We start from the raw sequence: 17,616 nt of genomic DNA on the forward strand, positions 1-17,616 counted from the left end.
TATGTTGTCTTCCTCAAATTCCTAAAGAATAAACCAAGATGGAGGGTATTTTTTTCCCTTTGCCTTCTTTCAGCGTGTCCTCTTTGGGCCAGAAATCTCAGCACTTAAAATGGTGGGGAGTTCATCATAATTGTTGTATATTCTGGTCTGAATAATTCTCCTGAATACAACCACTCTAGGCCATACTGAGCCACAGGGTCAGGACTCCTCTTTCCTCTGAAAGCCAGAGGAAGTGAGAATTGGAAGAATGCATCATAAATGAACTTAATTCTGAGGAGCAGCTCATTAGGCAATGGCTTCCTCACCTGGATCTCCAGAATCTGAGCATCATATCCAGAAACTCCCTGTGCAGAGTATGGCTTCAGTCCCAAAGAGTACAACTAGTGCAAAGAGGAGACAGCATATGCTACTCCAAAGCAGGGATGACTATGATTCTAGCCTCCAGACTAAAGGCTATAGACTAGCTCGGGGCAGTGGAGATGACAAATTTTATTCAGGACATAAATACTAAACACTACTTGTGTAAACCTGGCGATTCACAGACCTGTATCCCTGGGGATAAAAATATATGTTTATAAAAAATAAAAATTAAAAAAAATAAATAAATTTTTAAAGAAAAGAAAAAAGAAAAAAAATACTAAACACAACTATGGGCTCCACATTGGGACCAACAGACAAATTCAGTTGCATGATCTAATTTAATCCTCACAACTCAGACACTGTTTATCCCCATTCTACAGATAAGAAAACTGAGCAGGAAGAGGCATTTGATGGCTCAGTTAGTTAAGCATCTGACTCTTGGTCTCAGCTCAGGTCTTGATCTCAGGGTCATGAGTTCAAGCCCCGCACTGGGCTCCACGTTGGGCAAAGAGCCTACTTTAAAAACAACAACAACAACAAAACAACAACTAAGCAGGAAGGGTAATGATTTGTGTCAAAGTCATACAGACATCAAAAAGTGATGCTCCAACTGAAACGCAACTTCAAACCAAACATGGTACTCTGGCCTCCACAGCAGGCATACACATACATACACATAGACACACACACACAAAGCACAGGAGGTGACAGAAATGGAAACATATTTGGGCAACCTTATATACTTAACTGAATGCTATCACATTCCCTTCCTTATTAGCTCTAAAGACTATACTGCTGGGACAACTAGAGTACCCTGAGATGAGAGAAGAGCAAGGACAGGGAGACCCATCTCTCTATGTCCTCACAGGGACCCTGTTCCACAATAGACTTGTCCAGGTTGTTAAGACTTCACACTAATATTCTGGGTTCTCTTTAATTTTTTAGGATTTCAGGCTGATACTCAAGCCACAGGTACATTTCCACTGAGCACAGATAAAGATCAAAGAAGATTAAACCCTACTAATTATTAACTGGAAGCCTCAGAATCGAAGTGCTTCCCAAGAACTGATGGCCAGACCAGAATAAGCTTAGATAAGCTTTCCTTACAACACTAACATAATGGAACTTTCTCTAAACTACCCAGCATCTAATAAAACCAATGCTAGAAAGAAACAACTCTGCATTTCTCTGTGTTGAGGTCCACTGACCCCCTTCTCTAGCCTTGCTCCTATTCCTCATAGTCTATACTGTGGTCTGAAGAGTGGGCCTTTTTGGAAACCTTTTTCTCATCATTATCATCTTTAAGAAGCAGAGAGAAGGGGTGCCTGGGTGGCTCAGTGTGTTAAGCCTCTGCCTTCAGCTCGGGTCATGGTCTCAGGGTCCTGGGATCGAGCCCCACATCGGGCTCTCTGCTCGGCGGGGAGCCTGCTTCCCCCGCTTCTCTCTTTCTGCCTCTCTGCCTACTTGTGATCTCTCTCTCTGTCAAATAAATAAAAATACTTAAAAAAAAAAAAAAGAAGCAGAGAGAAGCTCAGAATATCACTAATATACTGACTACCAAGGTCTCTTCCTCTGACATCTTGGTATATGTCATGTGTATACCTTTCACTGTCATCCACACTCTGATGGGCCCCTGGGTATTTGGGGATACCATGTGCAAACTCAGCTCTTATGTGCAGAGTGTCTCCACCTCTGTCCATATTACTCAGTTGTGTTAATTGCTGTTGAAAAGTTTCTGTTGGCATGCCTGAGTGGCTCAGTGGGTTAAGCATCCAACTCTTGATTTCAGCTCAGGTCATGATCCCAGGGTCATGGGATCGAGCCTCACATCAGGTACCCCGCTGAGCATGGGCAGAGTCTACTTGATGTTCTCTCTCTGCCCTTACTATCTCTCTCTCAAAAAGTAAACAAATCTTTATTTTTTTCACATTTATTTTTTTAATTTAAATTCAATTAGCCAACATATTAAAGAAGTCATGAAAAAAAAAAAGAAAGTTTTCAGATGGCTGCAAACCCCTATGGCTGGAAACACAGTGTACCTCATGCCTACTGGGGTTATTACATTGATCTGGCTGTTTTCTCTTTTACTGTCTATGCCCTTCTTCCTGTACTACCACCCACCAATGAGCCTTTCCAGAACCTCTCTTTCCCTGGTGACCTCTACACCCACGGTGTGGCCTGCAGAGAGACCTGGCCCACCAAAACGAAGTGGCCCATCTTTACCACCTTCGTGTTTATGGTCCAGTACTGTGTCCCTCTGAGCTTCAACCTCATCTGCTACTCGAAGACTGTTACCTGCCTCCATAGGAGAAATGAGAAGGAAAACAGCACTAGGGAAACTGAGAGCCAGCTCAATGAGAACAAGAGGATCAACACAATGTTGATCTCCACTGTAGTGACCTTTGGAGCCTGCTGGCTGCCCTGAACACCCTCTGTGTTATTTTTGACTAGTGTCATGAGGGGCTGATGGGCTGTCACCATGATCTGATATTTGTAATTTGCCACTTGATTGCTATGATTTCCACATGCATAAATCCTTTATTTTATGGCTTTCTCAACAAAAATTTCCAGAAAGACCTAGAAGTGCTTATTTACCATTGCTGGTGCTTTGTACCTCAGGACAGATATAGAAAATGCTGCCATCTCCACTATGCACAAAGATGAATCCAAGGGATCATTAAGGTTGGCTCTTGCATCAACAGGTATATGAAAGTTATTAGCAATGGCAAAGATGTTCCTGAATGAAAGATTGAGAGGTAATGTCTAGTTATAGGGCAGAATGCACAAAAAAGAAGCCAGAACCAAAAAAAGAGAGCAACTTTACACTACTGAGTTTTGGTTTAGGCCAGACCCATCTATGCCATTTATCTGCCCAAAACACACACACAGACACACACATATAGACACAGACACACAAACCTTTTCTCTTAGGAGATTAACTGTTATTAACTCAGTCTAGCTGCTATCATTTAGGGCAAAGAATAACAGTGAGAAAGCCACGGAGGCAGGCAGCACGGCTGGCTGGGGACCAAGTTTCCCAAACGTTGTTATTCAATGGAACACCCACAAAAGTTATTACTAACAATATGCCTAGTGAAAGCACTGCTATCCCACTTTAGTGTTAAAGAAACTTCTTTTTCATATTTGGGAACTGTAACTTTCAATCAAGTAACCATTCAATTAATTAGAAAGGCAGAAAGCCCCCATAATTTTTTAATTATCCAACAAAATAAGTTTGGACTGGAAGTTGAAGGAATAAGTTTTAACTTCACATTAAAACTAAGTATTGTAATTACCTCCCATGCTTGAATCCAATTCTCTAGTTTATGGTAACAGTACATTTTCTTCACTAACAATGCTATTAGCACCACTAGAAATAACCACAAACTCTTTAGCACTCCCATGATGCTAGAAATCACACTTTTTTTTTTTAAGATTTAGTTATTTCTTTGAGAGAGAGAGAGAGAGTGGGCAGAGAGAAAATCTCAAACAACTCCCCACTGAGCACAGAGCCCAAACAGAACTCAATCCCACAACCCTGAGATCATGACCTGAGCCAAAACCAAGACTCGGACACTCAACTGACTGACCCACCCAGGAGCCCCCACATTAACTTATTAATGGCCACTGGATATAGACCTTTAATTATAAAATGGCTTTTTTATCCCAAATTCTCTACGTATATTAAATAGGGGTCATGATGCATCTATTATTGGGTCTGAGGGACTTCATCAGTAGCACTTTTATAATTACTCCAGGTTTTTTAAACCTCTCATAAATCTTATGACTTAAACTTTACATTTGAGCTACAGCTTATGTGTCTGTTAAAAATGTAACTGTATCTTCTTTCTTTTTGAATAAAAGGTAATGTTTCTTTGCATACCTGTGATTTTTCTATTGTACTTTTTCTTGCATATTTTCCTTTATGTTTTCCACTCCTGAAAAATTTCCTCCCTCTCTCTACTTCTCCCTCCCTCTTCCTCCCTCTCCCTATCTTTCCCTTCCCCTTAGGATTTCTATTCTATCATTTGAAAAAAAAAATGAACAACAAAAGCACTGCAGGACATCCAAATGAAATAAAACGTAACAGTTTCACAGCATTAGCTGCAAATAAAAGCTCTTGCCTAAAAATCAACCTCAAATCATGCAGCTTAGAATTTTAAAGGTACAGGACTGTGGCCCCCTTGGTGCCAAAAATAGTCAACTCTACCTAAATATAACCCCTTCTCTCTCTTCTGACAGATGGTGGGTAGTCCTATAATTAAGATCTAATAGGTTACTTTAGTTACTTGGTAAAGACACACTGATTCTAGTTTCCATTACTAAGATGATTCTGACCGAACTACTAAAAGCAAGAAAAGGCTTTCATCAAACTCTGGTATCACCCCATCCCCTCATCCACACACATGCACTCAGGCTCCTCTAACCTTGACCCCCACTACCCTAAGCATGCAAAAGAGATCTCCAATCTATGATTAACTGTTACTGTGGTATTTCTGGCTCTATGCTAAGAGCTATTTCTTTCTATTAAACTGTTTTGTCTTTCTTCTAAATTTATCTTGAGCTTTAATGAAATGAAAGTCACTAATATACAACTATCAATAATAGTTTTTCCTGTGGTTATTTTTACCTCAAAAGAGTACTGAAGTAAATGTACTTTTTTTTTGTAAATGTACTTTTTTTTTTTATTATTCATTTTACAGACAGAGATCACAAGTAGGCAGAGAGGCGGGCAGAGAGAGAGAGGAGGAAGCAGGCCCCCTGCTGAGCAGAGAGCCCGACGCGGGGCTCGATCCCAGGACCCCGGGACCATGACCCGAGCCGAAGGCAGAGGCCTTAACCCACTGAGCCACCCAGGCGCCCTGTAAATGTACTTTTTAATGCATACCTTTCTCCTTAAGGGCCTTACATTCTGCAAGTAGGGCAGCCTATAACCAGTTACTTAAAAAGGTACGATGGACAGGGAAATGCAAATCAAAACCATAATGAGATATCAACTCATACCTATCAGAACAGCTAGAATCAAAAAGATAAGAAATATCAAGTGTTGGCAAGGATGTGGAGAAAAAGGAACCCTCGTGCACTGTTAGTGGAAATGGAACTTGGTGCAGCCATTGTGGAAAACAGTATGGAAGTTCCTCCAAAAATTAAAAGGAGAATTACCATACAATCCAGTAATTCCATTATTGGGTATTCACCCAGGGAAAACAAAAATGATAATTCAAAAAGACATATGCACCCCTATGTTTATTATAGCATTATTTACTACAGCCAAGATATAGAAGCAACACAAGTGTCTGTCTATAGATGAATGGATAAAGATGTGGTACATATGTACAATGTAATGTTACTCAGCCATAAAAAAGAATGCGCTCTTGAGGCGCCTGGGTGGCTCCGTCAGTTAGGCATCTGTCTTTGGCTCAGGTCATGATCCCAGAGTTATGGGATTGAGCCCCTAGCAGGCTCTCCACTCAGTGGCAAATCTCCTTCTCCCTCTCCCTCTGTAATCTCTCTCACCTTCACTCTCTCTCAAATAAATAAATAAAATCTTTAAAAAAAAATAATGAGATCTTGCCATTTGCAACACAGATGGACCTAGAGACTATGTATAATGCTAAGTAAAATAAGCCAGAGAAAGACAAATACCATATGATTTCACTCACATGTGGAATTTAAGAAACAAAACAATTGAACAAAGAATAAGAGAGATAAACCAAAAAAAAAAAAAAAAAAAAAAAAAAAACACCCTAGACTCTTACATACAGAGAACAAATTATTGGTTGCCAGAGGTGAGGTGAGTGGAGGATGAGTGAAATAAATAAGGGTTATTAAGAGTACACTTATCTTGGGGCACCTGGGTGGCTCAGTGGGTTAAAGCCTCTGCCTTCGGCTCAGGTCATGATCCCAGGGTCATGGGATTGAGCCCCGAGTTGGGCTCTCTACTCAGCGGGGAGCCTGCTTCCTCCTCCTCTCTCTGCCTGCCTCTCTGCCTACTTGTGATCTCTGTCTGTCAAATAAATAAATAAAATCTTTAAAAAAAAAAAAAAGAGTACACTTATCTTAATAAGTACTAAGTAATATGTAGAATTTTTTTAAAAGATTTTATTTGTTTATTTGACAGAGAGAGATCACAAGTAGACAGAGAGGCAGGCAGAGAGAGAGAGAGAGGGAAGCAGGCTCCCTGCTGAGCAGAGAGCCCGATGCGGGACTTGATCCCAGGACCCTGAGATCATGACCTGAGCCGAAGGCAGCGGCCCAACCCACTGAGCCACCCAGGCGCCCCAATATGTAGAATTTTTGAATCACAACATTGTACATTTCAAAACTAATGTAATAGTATATGTTAATTACACTGGAATTTAAAAAATAAATAAAATTATTTATTATTATTTATAAAATTTAAAACATACATATATAAGTAATTAAGAAAATTCTAACAATTATGTGAAAGCAAATGGTTCATCCTTCAATAAAAGTATTTCTGGTAAATCTTGCCATTTGCAACAATATGGATAGAACTAGAGGGTATTATGCTGAGTGAAATAAGTCAATCAGAGAAAGATAATTATCATATGATCTCTCTGATATGAGGAATTTGAAAGGCAGGGTGGGGGTTGTGGGGGGTAGGGAAGGAAAAAATGAAACAAGATGGGATCGGGAGGGAGACAAACTGTAAGAGACTCTTAATCTTACAAAACAAACTAAGGGTTGCTGGGGTGTGAGGGCCTAGGTATAGGATGGCTGGGTTATGGACATTGGGGAGGTTATGTGCTATGGTAAGTGCTGTGAAGTGTGTAAGCCTGATGATTCACAGACCTGTACCCCTGGCACTAATAATACATTATATGTTAATAAAAATAATTTTTTAAAAAAGTATTTCTGGTTTCTTTGTACTATGAAAAAAGAGTATACTTAGCACGATAAGCACTAAGTAATCTATAGAATTGTTAAATCATTATTGTACAACTGAAACTAATATAACACTGTATATTAATTGTATTTCAAGAAAAATACATTTTTAAAGAAGTAAAATGTCCACATTATAACATGTTATTGAATTAAAAATAGAAGTTAAAAAAAATGGACAAGAAAAGAAAGTATGATGGAAGAATAAACTAAGAGTTGTAGGGGCCCAACAGAGGTAAAAATTGTTTTTGAGAGGAAACAAGGAAAGATTTCAGGAGAGTCAACTTCCTGTTTTGCGTTATTTGTTGATCTGGTCCATCAGTCCGGTCTACTGCTGAGCCACTTGGTGAATGAAATAAGGCTTTCTTTTCTGTATTCTCCCTTCAAGGAATCTGAGACTGGAACCTCATGATGTTTGCCAGACAGCCTTGGAAACACAGTGTCCTTTGGTCAATGATCCAAAAATCCACTCCTATATCTCCTGACTGCAAATCATTTTGGACTGAGAGTAATGTTTCATACCTTTAATCATTTCCAGAAAAGATGACTATTAGTGAGATGAATAAATACTTATGCTCTCAAACAATTACTATATTAACTATTCTGAATGTGTCTGTCCAGTGCACCAGTGCTGAATGGAAAAATGCTAACAAATCTTTACAACAAGTCTCCTAAGTTTTCTCTCTGCCTGTTTCTAAAGATTCCCCCAAGAATAATACCCAAACAATCTCTAACAGAGAGAATCAACAAAATAAATAATTCAAAATAAAGAATACCCCAACGTGGTTTAAAGATGTATGGTGTGTACTTCTCAGCAACGGAAAATATGATATGCTAGAAAAGGTATAAATAATGTGACAGAGCAACATGTATAAGGCTTCTACTCAAAAAGGTGCTCCCCACTCCATGCTGAAGAGTATATATATATGTACACATATAATACACATATACATATTATATATATATATATATACTATATACATACATACATATATATACACACATATAGAAAGCCCTTACTATATACTTGGCAGTACATTAGATATAGAAAAAGTATAAGAAACAGCTTTAAAGAGTTTACAATCTAGTTGAACCACCAAAGAGTTTAGAATACATCAGAGGGGTAATATGGGGCCTTGATTCTGAAGGCTTTCTTTCTGGCTAAGGTGAAAGCTGCATAAAGGAGAATAGAGACTGAAGGCAGACTTAATAACAATGGAGCACTCAATTTATCTCTATACCCTAGTGAGAATATACTGGGCAAGAGAAGAGTAAGGACTCCCTGTGAGGGGAAGAGGGGAATATGTCAAGGCTGAGATGCTCAGGAATTCCTATAATCCTCCTGAAGTCATCAATGCCATAAATGTGCTCATGCAATAAACCAGAGAATGAAGAAGACAGATAATTCCAGTGGGCCAAGGAAGGCAAGAGGGTCTATTTCCCCTATTTCTATGTCTAAATCAAACTCCGTCTTGAAGCTGGGATGGTGTTTCCCCTGCTGGAGAAGTAAAAGAATGGGGGGTGCTGATGATAAGAACACATCCATCTGACATCTAGTTGTGGACACTTTGCTGCAATTCTCTATTTTAAATCTGTTCTTCTGGGGTGCCTGGGTGGCTCAGTCGTTAATCAGCTGCCTTCGGCTCAGGTCATGATCCCAGGGTCCTGGGATCAAACCCTGCATTGGACTCTCTGGTCAGCAAGAAACCTGCTTCTCCCTCTCCCTCTGCCTGCTGCTTCTCCTACTTGTGCTCTCTGTCAAATAAATAAATAAAATCTTTAAAAAAAATAGAACTAAATCTGTTCTTCTAACTGGACTGAGAACTTTCATAGACCTTGACCTATTTCATCCATTATTCCTCCTATACCAGCACTCCACTGCCACCTCAGTATTTAAGATAGGACTTGGCAAGGAAAAAACATTTAATACGCATGGATTTTTTTTTTTTTTAAGATTTTATTTATCCACTTGTCAGAGAGAGTGGGGGAAAGCACAAACAGGGAGAGCGGCTGGCAGAAGCAGAGAGAGAAGCAGGCCTCCTGCTGAGGCCAGAGCCTGATGTGGGACTTGATCCCAGGACCCTGGAATCATGACATGAGCGGAAGGCAGACAATTAACTGAGTCACCCAGGCTTCCCTAATACATGTATATTTTTAAAGTTCTTTCTTAAAACACCAGCTAGGCAGTAATTACTCACCTAATGAATACCTGAATGTTTTCAAACTTACGTTTTATTAATTATCCAATTAGAGTAGAAAGACATAATCCTAATTACACAGAGATTGGGTAATATTAAAGAATTGCAAAATCCTGAGTCCTTCAGGACTCAGTGTAAAATATTAGGGTTGTGAGGATCCCCTAGTCACTGTTCTCATGGCATCCTATGCATCCCTACCATGTAGAACCATAAAGGCCTGTTTATATGTGTGCCTGCTCCACAGAACATGAGCTCTCTGAAGGCAGGGACTGGGCTTTATTCACTATAGTAGCTCCAGTGTCAATTATAGCATCTGGCACGAAGTGGGGAATCAATTAATATTTGCAAACAGTAGAAAAAGAATAAATCTGAAGATAACAAATCTTTGCTTGGAAGTGGTATGTGGATCTGAATAGTATATAGAGCCTGTACTCCCTGGACTTAGTACTTGATGAAGCAGAATGCCAAACTTCCATATGAACTGTAACAGCCAGGGCTCAGAAATATGCAATGGCAAGAGGACAAATACAAACACACCGTGGTTCCAGGGGAGGCTCAAAGGCAGAGTGTACTTACTCATGGCTCAAATGCTGTTTGCCAAAAACAGTTATGCCAGTAAGAGTAGGCTAACTGGGCAGATCCTAGGACTGAAAGAAAATGCTCTACTAACTTCCAATTAACTAAGCTGATAGGTTGTGGACAAACACATTTAAGAAATCGAAGACCAGGGGTGCCTGGATGGCTCAGTGAATTAAAGCCTCTGCCTTCAGCTCGGGTCATGATCCTAGGGTCCTGGGATCGAGCCCCGCATCAGGCTCTCTGCTTAGCAGGAAGTCTGTTTCCTCCTCTCTCTGCCTGACTCTCTGCCTGCTTGTGATCTCTGTCAAATAAATAAATAAAATCTTTAAAAAAAAATCGAAGGGGCACCTGGGTGGCTCAGTGGGTTAAGCCTCTGCCTTTGGCTCAGGTCATGATCTCAGGGTCCTGGGATCGAGCCCCGCATCAGACTCTCTGCACAGCAGGGAGCCTGCTTCCTCCTCTCTCTCTGCCTGCCTCTCTGCCTACTTGTGATCTCTCTTTCTGTGTCGAATGAATAAATAAAATCTTTAAAAAAAAAAATCGAAGACCAGTCTTCTAAGGCAATCAGCCTCCTAGAGAACAGTCCCCATTATGACTCTATCAGAAGAAAATCCAGAATCTCTATAAAAGGTCAAGGCAGCATTTTTCACAGAGCTGCAACAAGCAATCCTAAAATTTGTACGGAACCAGAAAAGACCCTGAATCACGAAGACAATGTTGAACAAGAAAAAACAAAGCTGGGGGCATCACATTGCTTGACTTCAAGCTATATTACAGAGCTTCATGTTCACTAAGGCAGCATGGTATTGGCACAAAAACAGACCGTAGAGTCTCCAGAAATGGACCCTCAACTCTATGGTCAACTAATCTTTGACAAATCAGGAAAAAAATTTTTCCAATGGAAAAAAGAGTGTCTTCAATAAATGGTGCTGGGAAAATTGGACAGCTACATACACAAGAATGAAACTAGACCATTCTCTTACACCATACACAAATATAAACTCAAAATGGACGAAAGACCTCAATGTGAGACAGGAATCCATCAAAATACTAGAGGAGAACACAGGCAGTAACCTCAGTTACTGGACCTCAGTCAGCCACAACAACTTCTTTCAAGACATGCTCCAAAAGCAAGGGAAACAAAAGCAAAAATGAACTTCTGGGACTTCATCAAGATAAAAACCTTCTAGACTCAAAATGGATGAAGGACCTCAATGTGAGATAGGAATCCATCAAAATCCTTGAGGAGAACACAGGCAGCAACCTCTTCGACCTCAGCCGCAGCAACTTCTTCCTAGAAACATCACCAAAGGCAAGGGAAGCAAGGACAAAAATGAACCATTGGAACTTCATTCATCAAGATCAAAACTTTTGCACAGCAAAGGAAACAGTTAACAAAACCAAAAGACAACTAACAGAATGGGAGAAGATATTTGCAAATGACATATCAGATAAAGGGCTAGTATCCAAAACCTATAAAGAGCTTAGCAAACTCAACACCCAAAGAACAAATAATCCAATCAAGAAATACACATACACACACACATACATACATACATACAATGGAATACTATGCAGCCATCAAAAGAAATGAAATCTTGCCATTTGCGACAACATGGATGGAACTAGAGGGTATTATGCTTAGTTAAATAAGTCAGTCGGAGAAAGACAACTATCATATGATCTCCCTGATATGAGGAAGTGGAGATGCAATGGGGCGGGGGGTACGTTAGGGGGCTAGGAAAAGAATAAATGAAACAAGATGGGATCGGGAGGGAGACAAACCAAAAGAGACTCTTTTTTTTTTTTAGATTTTATTTATTTGACAGACAGAGATCACAAGTAGGCAGAGAGGCAGGCAGAGAGAGAGAGAGAGGGAAGCAGGCCCCCTGCTCCCTGCTGAGCAGAGAGCCCAATGTGGGACTCGATCCCAGGACCCTGAGATCATGACCTGAGCCGAAGGCAGTGGCTTAACCCACTGAGCCACCCAGGTGCCCCCCAAAAGAGACTCTTAATGTCACAAAACAAACTGAGGGGGGTGGGAGGAGGGGTGTAGGGAGAGGGTGGTGGGGTTATGGACACTGGGGAGGGTATGTGCTATGGTGAGTGCTGTGGAGTGTGTAAGCCTGGCAATTAACAGACCTGCACCCCTGGGGCTAATACTATATGTTTATAAAAAAATTTAAAAATTTTAAAAAAAGATAAAAACCTTCTGCACAACAAAGGAAACAGTCAACAAAACCAAGAGGCAACCCATGGAATGGAAGAAGATATTTGCAAATGACATTACAGATAAAAGACTGGTATCCAAGATCAATAAAGAACTTCTCAAACTCAACACACAAAAAACAAATAATCAAGTCAAAAAATGGGCAGCAAACATGAACAAACACTTCTCCAATGAAGATATACAAATGGCTATCAGACACATGAAAAAATGTTCAACATCATTAGCCATCAGGAAAATCAAATCAAAACCACACTGAGATACCACCTTACACCAGTTAGAATGGCAAATATTAACTAGGCAGGAAACAACAAATGTTGGCAAGGATGTGGAGAAAGAAGAACCCTCTTACACTGACAGTGGGAATGCAAACTGGTACAGCCACTTTGGAAAACAGTATGGAGGTTCCTCAAAAAGTTAAAAGTAGAGCTTCCTTATGACCCAGGAATTGCACTACTAGGTATTTACCCCAAAGATAAAGATGTAGTGAAAAGAAGGGCCACATGCACCCCAATGTTCATAGGAGCAATGTCCACAATAGCCAAACTGTGGAAGAGCCAAGATGCCCTTCAACAGATGAATGGATAAAGAAGATGGGGTATATATATACAACAGAATATTACTCAGCCATCACAAAGGATGAATACCCACCATTTGCATCGACATGGATGGAACTGGAGGAGATGATGATAAGTGAAATAAGTCAAGCAGAGAAAGACAATTATCATATGGTTTCACTCATATGTGGAACACAGGAAAAAGCACGGAGGACAATAGGGGAACAAAGGGAAAACTGAATGGGAAGAAATCAGAGAGGGAGCCAAACCATGACAGACTCTGGATTCTGGGAAACAAACTGAGGGTTTCAGATGGAGGGGGTTTGGGGAATAAAGTACCTAGGTAATGGGTATTAAGGAGGGCACGTGTTGTGATGAACACCGGATGTTATATACCGCTAATGAATCATTGAACACTATATCAAAAACTAATGATGTACTGTATGGTGACTAATTGAAGATAAAGAAAATAAGAAAAGATAAAGAAGAAAAATTAAATTAAAAATTAAAAGTATAAAAGACCAAGGCAGGACAGAACTTTGTCTTTTTCAGTGAGTCAAATTCTTCTTCTCCATTAAGGGGACATAGAACCTGAAAACAAAAGTTACGAGTTATTCATTTGGAGGCAGTCTTCTCATTCCTGGGATCCCAGAAGATGCCTTCTGGTTTTCTACAGCAGGAGTCTTTGACTCCCAGACACTGTTACAAGAGAGCCATCTGCTGGTATTTCAAGTTTTATACCTTCCTACTTCCTGTGAAGTTTCTCAATTTAAAAACAAAGACAAACCTGTATGTGTGCGCGCACACATGCACAAGCACATGCACATTTCTGCACAGCACCTAGAAAAATGTCTGAAAGATTCCAAAATGTTAATAGTATTTATGCCCAGGTGACAGGACTTTGGGGTGATTATCTCTACTTCTTTTTCCTTGTCTCATCTTGCCTTCTAACCTCTCTTCCTCTCCCATTCTTTTTGCTTATTAGCTCATCCATATTTTCTAAATATTCTACAAGAAACATGTATTATTTTAGCAATTTTTCAAACTGGAGAGAAAAAGAGTAAAACAAACAAACAGAAAACAAAAACACAAAACAAACAAAAAAAACCTAAGAATCCAAAGTTCCTGACCATGAGGCAGCTGTGGTACAAGAAGTCAAGTGACGAGGGTGTAGCTCAATGTTTATACACATCATTTATTCTTCCTAAGCCAGGTTCCTCATCTACAAAATGCATTACTTATTCAATAAATATTTAACAAGCATCCACTATGTCAGTAAATATAATAGTGATCAAGACTGACATAATTCCCCCACTTCGTGGCAATCTATCAGAGATGATACTTTTTAAAAAATGTCTTATTTAAATTCAAGTTAGTTAACATAGAGTATATTATTATTTTCAGTGGAAGAATTTAGTGATTTTTCAGTTGCATATGACATCCAGTGCACATTACATCACATGCCCTTCTTAATGCCCATCACCCAGTTGCCCCATCCTCCCACTCACCTCCCCTCCAGCAACCCTGTTTCCTATAGTTAAGATTCCTTGTGGTTTGCCCCCCTCTTTTCATCTTATTTTATTTTTCCTTCCCTTGCCCTATGTTCATCTGTTTTTCTTCTTAAATTCCACATATAAGTGAAATCATATGATATTTACCTTTCTCTGATTTATTTTGCTTAGCATAATACCCTCTTGTTATATCCACATCATTGCAAATGGCAAGATTTCTTTCTTTTCAATGGTTGAGTAATACTGAGGCCATACTTTTTTAGAAAGTAAATTATGGCAAGTACTGTAACAGAAAAAAATAGAATATTATGAAGGCATTTAGAAGAAGAAACTAATGTCACTTGCAGAGAATGCAGACAGAAGGAAGAAAAAGGAATATTCTTGGAAGAAATAATTTTTAACTGGTATAAGATACAACTTTACATCAGTTAGAATGGCAAAAATTGACAAGGCAAGAAGCAACAAATGTTGGAGAGGTTGTGGAGAAAGGAGAACACTCTTACATTGTTTGTGGGAATGCAAGCTGGTAGAGCCACTTTGGAAAACAGTGTAGAGGTTCCTCAAAAAGTTAAAAATAGAGCTACACTATGACCCAGCAATTGCACTACTAGGTATTTACCCCAAAGATACAGATGTAGTGAAAAGAAGAGGCACACGAACCCCAGTGTTCACAGCAGCAATGTGCATAATAGCCAAACCATGGAAAGAGCTGAGATGCCCTTCAACAGACAAATGGTAAAGAAGATGTGGTCCGTAATTAAAATGAAATATTAGCCATCAGAAAGGATGAATATCCAACTTTTGCATCAACATGGATGGGACTACAGGAGTTTATGCTGAGTGAAATAAGTCGAGCAGAGAAAGGCAATTACCATATGATTTCACTTACTTGTGGAACATAAGGAACAGCATGGAGGACATCAGGAGAGGGAAAGGAAAAATGAAGGGGGGCAATTCAGAGGGGAAGATGAACCATGAGAGACTATGGACTCCAGGAATCAAACTGAGGGTTTTTAGTGGGGAGGGAGATGGGGGATGGGTGAGCCCCATGATGGGTATTAAGGAGGGCACGTACTGCTAGGAGCACTGGGTGTTACAGGCAAACAATGACTCATGGAACACTATACCAAAAATTAATGATGTATTTTATGGTGTCTAACATAACATTAAAAAAAGAAAGTTATAGTTGGCAGAAAAAAACAAACTGTATTTGTCTCAAACTGCAAGCAATGAGTCTGAAAAAAATAAAATATATTAAACTTTTGACCAAAAAAAGAAATCAAATTTCCTTAATAAAAACAAAAAGCCAGAAAAAGAGTCTGTGAGGGGCACCTGGGTGGCTCAATGGGTTAAAGCCTCTGCCTTTGGCTCAGGTCATGATCCCAGGGTCCTGGGATCGAGCCCCACATTGGGCTCTCTGCTCCGCAGGGAGCCTGCTTCCTCCTCTCTCTCTCTCTCTCTGCCTGCCTCTCTGCCTACTTGTGATCTCTGTCTGTCAAATAAATAAATAAATAAAATCTTTAAAAAAGAAAAAAGAAAAAGAGACTGTGAGATTCTGAGAAACTAACTGAGGGTTTTGGAGGGAAGGGAGGTGTGGTGTTGGGTGAGCCTGGTGGTGGGTATTGTGGAGGGCACGTATTATATGGAGCACTGGGTGTGGTGCATAGACAATGAATGCTGGAACACTGAAAAGAAATAAAATAAAATAAAATGGGCAGGGCCAGAAAAGAAAATAATTTTTAAACTGAGATCTAAAAGATGATTAGGATTTAGCCAGGGAGAGATGAGGCTGGTTATGCCCTCAACAGTTTCATAATTTTATGTTCTAAGCTGTGTTATCTGTCACTCATCTTGTCTCTCTACTCATTAACTCACATAATCCTAAAAACATTCTTGTGGGTAGATAATGTTACTTCAGTTTACAAGTGAGGAAAGTGTTAGTTAAGCAAGTTGCCTGAAGTTACACTGTGGTAAATCTTCATTGATCTAATCTAAAATCCCATCCTCCTTCATTCATCATTCAATCATCATTTACTAAGTACGGCCAAGTTCCCTGCTAGACGCTGGTGATGAAGAGAACAGTCAGACTAAATCCTTGCTCTTGAGGAATGCACTGTTTGAGGGGGGACTGTAAGTCGCCGGACAATTACAACATTGTGATGTGTTTAGAAAAAGGCAGAGTGGGACTATGCCTTTTCATCAGAATCTAGTTCCCTAGCTCCCCTAGGAAACCCAGGAGGTACATGATCACTGACAAACACTATACAAATTGGGAAATTTGCGAATCTGTAGCTGAAGCCCAGCATCCCTGACTGGCACTGACTCACAGCTCTGTCTGCTGTACCATGAGGCCCCGCCATTTTGTTTATGTGCAAATCTTTCAGGGGAATGTGTGTCTAAATCACACCCACTCATCTTACTATGCAGAATAAGCACGTTCTCAGGCATCCCAGACGAATGAAGAACCTCAGCAGTAGCATCACAGGCTCCGAGAAAAAGACATGCATCAGCTAAATAATGCCTGGTTAACCATGGGACACTTCCTGAGAATTTTCAGACAAAACCACCTTACCCATTTGTCTTCTAAAGAACACCCCTCCCTCTCTGATTTCCAGAAATTCAGAAAAGAAGTACAAAACCAAGATTTCAGAGTTGCTCCTAGAAGAGCTTCAACCCGGAGCTCTCAGAAACAGGTATTGTATCTAATTTTGGAGTCTAACAAAAATGCCACCCATCTAGCTTGGAAGAATTAATCTGGGATATATCTTACAAGTCAATAATTCAGTAGAACCTAGACCTACAGCACTGTGTAGAGGAACCTCAGTTCCTTCACAGAGCAACAGAGGGCAAGAGCTCAAAGGTCTTAGGCGCTTACTCATCCCTCTGAGAGGCCACAAGATGCATCCACTTGCTCATACATTAAGACCAACAATGAAATTGCCATGGTGGGACATGGATTATAAAACAATGTCCCTGGAAGCTAGGAGTCCTGGGACTTTGATCTCAATTCTTCCATGGGCTTATTTTGCAGCCCTAAGCATGTTAACCCCTCTATGCCTCAGTTCTGCCATCTATAGAAAGGGATTCCCACCGTCCTCCTTTCTGAAAAAGATGTAGAGATGACACTGGAATAGCATTTCCTCTGTAGCCCCCTGTTTCAGTAGTTAACCTCACAAGATTGATTGTAGGTGGGGAGACATGGGCGGGAAAGATAAACACATTATCCAAGCATAGTGGGGAAAGCGTAGGTTTTGAGCCATCCAGTCTTGGGCTTGAAT

The 17,616-nt window shown here is 40.1% G+C and overlaps 1 protein-coding gene and 1 pseudogene across 6 annotated transcripts in view; one reads left to right on the forward strand and one right to left on the reverse strand.

Moving 5' to 3' along the window:
* Window positions 1-17,616, reverse strand: part of KLHL3 (kelch like family member 3) — a 302,089-nt gene that overhangs the window by 209,634 nt on the left and 74,839 nt on the right. The window lies entirely within an intron of this gene.
* LOC125099985 (neuropeptide Y receptor type 6-like) lies at window positions 1,480-3,070 on the forward strand (annotated as a pseudogene).

Source organism: Lutra lutra, chromosome 5 (assembly GCF_902655055.1).
Source record: "Lutra lutra chromosome 5, mLutLut1.2, whole genome shotgun sequence".
Lineage (NCBI taxonomy): Eukaryota > Metazoa > Chordata > Mammalia > Carnivora > Mustelidae > Lutra > Lutra lutra.